This window comes from Sturnira hondurensis, unplaced genomic scaffold (genome assembly GCF_014824575.4).
Source record: "Sturnira hondurensis isolate 20B ecotype Veracruz unplaced genomic scaffold, ASM1482457v3 Scaffold0018728, whole genome shotgun sequence".
In the NCBI taxonomy this organism is placed as follows: domain Eukaryota; kingdom Metazoa; phylum Chordata; class Mammalia; order Chiroptera; family Phyllostomidae; genus Sturnira; species Sturnira hondurensis.
The window spans coordinates 19,728,485-19,735,417 of record NW_028091359.1 but is presented as its reverse complement, the minus strand read 5'-3'; the positions used below and the strand labels follow the sequence as shown (position 1 = coordinate 19,735,417).

General features: G+C 55.7%; 1 long non-coding RNA gene across 1 annotated transcript; it reads left to right on the top strand.

Moving 5' to 3' along the window:
• The first annotated feature begins 2,551 nt into the window (after nt 1-2,551).
• Nucleotides 2,552-3,352, top strand: LOC119003793 (uncharacterized). Its single transcript, XR_005070022.1, has 2 exons — nt 2,552-2,661; nt 3,262-3,352. It is a non-coding gene; the product is annotated as an uncharacterized LOC119003793 (long non-coding RNA).
• Nucleotides 3,353-6,933: the final 3,581 nt, after the last annotated feature.

Genomic DNA, 6,933 nt, shown 5'->3' with positions numbered 1-6,933 from the left:
TCCACCGTAAATCGCCTCCCCCCTTGTCCCCTCTGCCCAGTCTGCATGTTTTTCTTTAACACTCTTCCCAGAAACCGGCTTTCCGAATTAACTCGCTGCCCCAGGCTGTGCTTACATCTAAGTGGGCGGGTCTCACGGACCTGCCCCCCAGCCTAGCTGCTCCGCTGTGGATTTCAGTCGACCTCCCCCCCCCCATTCCGCCTGCTCCAGCCTGGCCCTGGCCCTTGCCCGCCCCAACCCCACTTCTCTCACACACTCCCCTGCCTCCCTTCGAGTCCTGCTCAACTGATGGCGGCAGGCTGGGCCAAGATCATTCATTTCCCTGCTCCTGTCCAGAGAAACTCTGCCCCGCAGGGCATGTCCAGTTCCTGCCAATTCTGCCCTCCAGGAGGTAGTCCTTGCTCGGCCACCGCCTTGAGAGCCCTGTCCACCAAGCTGCTGCCGAGCGTGTGGTCTCCTTCACTCACCACCACCCGCGTATGATGAGCTCTGCCCATGCCCGTCATTCCACACATGGGTCCTAAACTCCTCTTGCTGGGTGCTAGGCTGTGAAATCGACCCCGCCGACCTGTTCTCCTGGCTCCCCTCCTCCTCCCACTCCCCTTCTCCTGCCACCTTTTGCCCAACTCCCCCACAGAGGACCGCCCTTGCTCATATCCAGAGTCCAAGCCACCCTACTCAATCTCTCCGCCTTGCCTCGGGTCTCCATCGGGAGCTGAATACCTGCTCCCCCCGCATTCCTTCCAGGCCCAGCCTCCTCCTACTTCCAAGGCCCCTGAGCCCCCCTGCTCTTCTCCCCTCCACTCCCTACACCACTGCCCTAGTGCTGCTCTCCGAGGGTCCAGCTCCCTCTCCTGTCCCGTCCCCCCCCCCCCGTGATGACACCTCAAGGCCGCTGGGGTGCCGCCGCGGGGCACCTTGCGACGTCACAGAGCCGTCGGGTGGAGGGACTGAGGCGGGGGAGTGGGGACTACGGGATGAGGACCTTGGAAGACCTCTGGGGGCTAGGGTTGCGCCCCAGGTGTCCCAGAGCGAACGGACACGTAAGGGGCCTACCCCGACCTCCACGCTGCCCTCCCGCGGGCCCCTCGTGGACTGGAACACAGGGGCACGGGCTGCCCTCCCTGCTCCTGCTTCCGGGCGCCCGCCTCCCCCTCCCGGCTCCCCATCGCCGAGGTCTCCACACCCCCCCCCTCGCCACTATAAATAGCCCCTCTTCCCGTTTCCTAAATTCCCCGCTGACGTCGGCAGCGCGTCAGTGTGTAGGAGCCGGCTGCATGAATGAGCCGCCGCACGAGTACTACGCGCGCCTATAAAAGCCGCGGCGCCGGCCGGGCTGCAGGAGGCGAGCGGGCGCTGGCGCGACGCAGCCGGACAGGTAAGCGGGACGGACTGACCGACAGGCGATAGGCGCGGACGGGAGGGCAGTGAGGAGAGCGCCCCAGCCGGGCGGCAGGCTGGGGGCTCCTGCGGGGTGGGGCTGGGGACGCGGCTGGGGCGAGGTTTCCCTTGCAGCTCGTGGCGCCCGGGCCGGAGGCGTACACGGAACACTCTGCAGCGCTTGCCCTGATGGAGAAGCGGCCACTTCGGAAGAACATCGAACAGAGGACGGGCCCGAGTCCCCGTGGCTTTTCCTGGGGTTCCTGCGCCATCCCCCCAAGAAAGTGGGGCGAAGAGGCTGGAGCCACAGGAGAGGCACCCCCTCCTAACCCTTCCCGCAACGCGGTGACTCAGCCTCGCTGCCCTCGGGCGGCTGAGCCAGGCACCGGCTGCGGATTTCTTGGGACCCCGGCCTGCATTCAGCCGGGGTACCCCTTCCCCTGCCTGCCGGGCTAGTGCCTCTGCGTCCCGTCGGCCGGTTCACAAGCACAGCGACAGCCTGCCTCCCGCCTCTGCGCGAGGAGCTGTCCTCTCAGGACCAGGCGGGGGCGGGTCCATGGCAAGACAGCCCCGCCCCACCCCCACCCCCACCCCCGGAAGTGTCTTTCAGCAGGGACATCTTTGACGTCACAGGGCTTTGACGTCAAGGGCCGCGTGCCCGTCCGCGAGCGCTGGGGCCGAGAAAGACGGGAGCTGCGGGGGGGCGGGGGGGAAGAGCAGCAGCGCCCCCAGCTGCGGGTGACGGAGGCACTCCCCCGCACCCCTTCCTTCCGCGGGCAGCGCGCCGGCACCTTGGCTGTAGACTGCGTACTGCCCGGGCCACCCACAGTAACAGTCTCCAGTCACGGCCACCGACGCCTGGCCCCGCCCCAGGACCGCGGACCCGGCCGCCTGCCGCGCCCCCGGCCTCTCTGTCCCTTGGGGTCCTCAGCCCCGTGCTCGCTGCACGCGCCGCCGCTGTCCGCGGTGCTGATCCAGCGCAAGCCCCGCCGTCAGGCGTCCCTTCTCGGGTCCCCAGGGGCTGCGAGGGGCGGCGGACCCACAGACCCCACACAGCCCCGTAGCAGTCGGGCGCTGCGTCGCAGCCGCGAGCGCCGCCCCCGCGCCCCCACCCGCAGTCCTGACGTCAGCCCGACTGGAGCTGCCGCGCGCCCCGCCCCCGCGTCTCCAGGGCAACCGTGGCTTTCGATTGTTACTGTGGGAACCGGAGGTAACAGTCTACAGCCATGGTCGCCCCGCAGCACGCCCACGCGCCGCTCCACGCCGCTCACCGCCAGCCCAGTAAGGGGGAGACCAAGAGGAAGAGGGGGTGGGGGGAGCCAAATTCAAGGTATCTGCAGGGGTGGCGGGAGTTTTGGCGCAGGCGGGCGGGTTTCTTCAGGGTCTAATGGCTGCGCTTCCACCCGAGCAGAGAAGGAAGCGGAGTGAGCGCAGTTCTGTCTGCCCATCCAGCTCAGTGACTGTTTTGTTCTCCTAGCCAAGGTATTGCAGACAGGGGATGGCCAGAAAAGGGGCAGTTAAGAAATTTGGGTCCTTTTTAGCGCCTCTGTGGGAGGGAGACTGCTGGGACCCTGAGGCAAGAACAAAATGTTTGCCTCCTGGGGACTGGAGTGGGTAGACAGAGCAAAGTTTTCCTAAATATGCCATAATCTTATTCTTCCGAGAACCCTTAGCTAAGTAGGCAGAGGGCAGAGTAATTCTTGAACCCATTTTCTGGTGGAGTTGCGGCCTCCTTTCTTTCCTCTCCCCACTCTGCTCCTCTGAACCATGTAGGATAAGGAAGATTCCCAAACCTCAGGAAGGCAGTGGGCCTGTAAAGTTAACCAGGCCCAGGAAGTGTTGTCTGAACTTACCAACATCCTCCCCTCCATCTATCTCTAGGTGCTGGATCCCAATTGGAGACTATCTCAAATCAACCCTAAAGAGGGGGAGTGAATCAGGAGGGCCTATTGTGCCAGTGAAGTGTGAGCCATGACCTCTTCAAAAACGTTGTGTAGATCATCTACCGCCACCAACATCACCTGCGGCAGGGGCTGACTGTTGGATATTGGGTGCAGGACTGCCCTAGGGACAGTACTGGGAATGATTAACGCAACTCAGCCCTGCCAACAATTCATCCAAAATTTTAAGAGATTTTGTTTATTTATCTTTAGAGGGGGAGGGAAGGAGAGAGGGAGAGAAATATCAATGTATGGTTGCCTCTCCTGCATCCCCTGCTGGGAACTGGCCTGCAATCCAGGCATGTGCCCTGACTGGGAATCGAACCTCGGTTGTTTGGTTCACAGACCTGCACTCAGTCCACTGAGCTACACCAGCCAGGGCCCAAATTTTCTTTACTTTTTCCATACACCTTCCTTTTCATTAATTTTTTATTTATTTTTACCCCCTCCTCTTCTAAACTTCTATGTTGGTGCTGGTTTCACAGCTAATTGGCGCTCACCTGCTGCCTTCCTCCCACCCAGGGACCCTGGGGTCATATATTAAAACGCAGTCGATTCTGGAATCCAGTGGACATCGTGGGCAGATGCAGTGCATGTAGGTGGGAGCATGCACTACAAAGCAGGTGGTCCAACCAGGTTTCATCATCAACTGGTTGTTACTTAAGGGGCCATGTTGTTTCTAAGCTTTCTGTAAAATGAGATGATCCTTTTGGGCAAGCCTGATGTGAGGATCAAATAGGATGATGTAAGTAAAAACCATTTAAAACCGCAAAATGCTATTTTACTCTTAAGTACTATTCTATTAGGCCACTATGTCTTTGTGAGGGGGGTGGTGTTGGGGAGACCCCAGGCCTGGACACTTAGGCCCAGTGAACAAGGGAGGGGCCTCTGAAGACTCTCCGTTGCTGTCTGAGCAGGACCTCAGGGACTCAGGCTGTTGAGAGGTTTATTGCCAAGGGACTCTCCCAATCGCTTCAGGGATCTAAAGTGGAGTGAAAGGTAGGTAAGAGAAATGCAGGGATGTTCTTGAAAAGAACATTTTGCAGTTGGACCCCATCTGGAGAACGTGGACAGGGGAAAATAACCAGAAGACTGACTGTACAATGTTAAAAGAGTTTTTTAGTGTCTTGGAAATCATTTAACGCACTCAACCCCCAACTTACTCTATGGACTAGGGAGGTGAGGCTGGGAGAAGACATTTAGCCCAACCATAGTGAGTGGTGGCCTCTGCTCACCTTCTATGGGGCAGCAGAGAAAACAATGACTAGTAAAGGTCAATCATGAGAGTTCTGGAATCTGAACGAACTTTGGGTAAGTTACCTAGCCTTTCTGTACCTGTTTTCTCAGTCGTAAAGTTAGTAATAGTATCTACCTCCGAAGTTGTGAAGATTAAATTAGACAACTATAAAGTTCTATTTATCACAATGACTGGCATAGTTAGCACTCAATAAATGCTATTGCTCTTTCTAGCCTCTGGATCTCCTTTTCCTTAGATATAAATTGAGAATGTTAGATCAGTGATTCTTGAGAGCTTGCTCCCCCTCCTTAGTGGAGTGCCTGAGAATCACATGGTAGACTTTTGTCAAACGACATTAACAGAGACTTACATTCTATTTTCTAAGCAGTGGTTCTCAGGTGGTGTCATATTGCATGAAAATAGCCAGATAGCTTGTCAAAGTAGATTCCTGGAATCTGAATTCCCAGTCAGGGGCACATGCCTGGGTTGCGGGCCAGTTCCAGGGGCGGGGGACACCGAACCTTGGATTCCTGGACCAAACTCCAGATCCACAGAGTCAAATTTCCCCCATTGACTCAGTGGATCTGGAGTTTGGTCCAGGAATCCAAGGTTTACCATGATGCAGATGCAAATGGTCCACAGAATATTTATGTGTGGGTGGGTGAGTGCAGGGGGCTGTACACAGACCCCCCAGGATTCTCAGCTGTTCCTGGAGGGCATGATGTCAGGCAAGTGTCTCATTTGTTGGAACTAGTGGATCACATGACCCGCCCCTTCAGGGGGATTTTATGCTTCTTGGGGAAAATTCTCATCCCAGGCACGAATGCTTCTACTGCACCCAATACTGCTCTACCTTCACCCTTCTACCAAGGAAGAGAGCCCTTTACACAACAAGAGCAAGGCCCTGCCGGGTGTGGCTCAACTGGTTGAATGTCACCCCACAAAGCTAAAGGGTCACTAGTTGACTCCCAGTCAGGGCACATGCCTGGGTGGCAGGTTTGGTCCCTGGTTGGGGTGCAGAGAGGCAATTGATCAATGTTTCTCTTCCTTCTCTTTCTAAAGAAAATAAGTACAGTAAAAAAAATAAACCAAGAACAAGGCAGAGACAGAGAACTGTGACAAAGAACTTTCCTTGCACCCTTACTTTCTGCTGTAAAGGCCCCAAACCCAGTAAACTGGGTCTGTCTAGGCAGGTAACTCCAGCTTTAAAAAAAAAAAATCTTGGACAGCTGCTGTCTACAGTGCAGAACTCAGAATTTGGGGTAATTTAAGGACTGTTAGTCTGGTTGTCTCAGGATAGGCTGGAGTGTTTATGCTGTATCCCCAAGCTTAGTTTCTGTTCCATGACTTAAATCCCCAGGGGCAACCATGCTTGAGGCATAGAGAGGATCTGTTTGGAAGAGGAACAAGTTGGTGAGCCTGTGGAGGTAGGGCTGAAGTCAGAGAGCAGCAGGGGCAGAAGGTGGGGTGCTGAAAGTAGGGAAATGGCTAAAGCAGGCAGGCTTTAGGGTACCCAGAAACAATCATAAACCCAATAGGCAGCTCAGGCTTTGGCTGGGACCACTACAGTGCAGCATCAGTCTCAGAAACTATGCAAATGGAGGCAAGTTTGCAAAGGGTTTCCTCTAATTGTGGCCTACATCCAAGGTTTATCACCATCCCGCCCTTTGAGCTCATAGTTCACAGGAGCCAAGGCAGTTATGGAGGAGAAAACAAGAACACAAGAAGCCAGGGTCTGACAGGCCAACACACAACTGTCAGGGATCACGATGGAAGAAGCTTCAACTCAGTGTGGTCCAGGTGGACCCTTATCTGGTAATCTTTTCCTAGAACTTCTGATACAAATCCTTACCTGATTCAGTCAGCAAGACCTCCTTTCCTTCAGGGCGGTACTGAAGACCTCCACCAAAACCAGAGTGTGTGCTCGTACACACAAGCCTCTCCTGGGGGCTCCTAATTGGAAACACCTCTCTGCTTGGAGCTGCCCTGGAGGCAGTGCAGATGGAGAAACTTTTTTCTTAAAGATGTTATTTATTTTTAGAGAGGAAGGGAAGGAGAGAGGGAGAAATATCAATGTATGGGTGCCTCTCATGTGTCCCCCCTGGAACTGGCCCGCAACGCAGGCATGTGCCCTGACTGGGGATCGAACCACAATCTTCTGGTTCACAGAGCTACACCAGCCAGAGCCAAAATTTCTTTTTCTTGTATCAGGAAAAAGATGCTCAAAAAACAAATCACCACTTTATTTTGTGGCAGTCACAATGGTGCCAGCCCCTGCTTTTTCCATGTTGGAGTACCAGATACGAAGGTGAAAGTCCATTAAGGCCTCCTGTTCCCCATTTCCTTGAGTGCAGAGCTGGGCTTATATAATCTGAG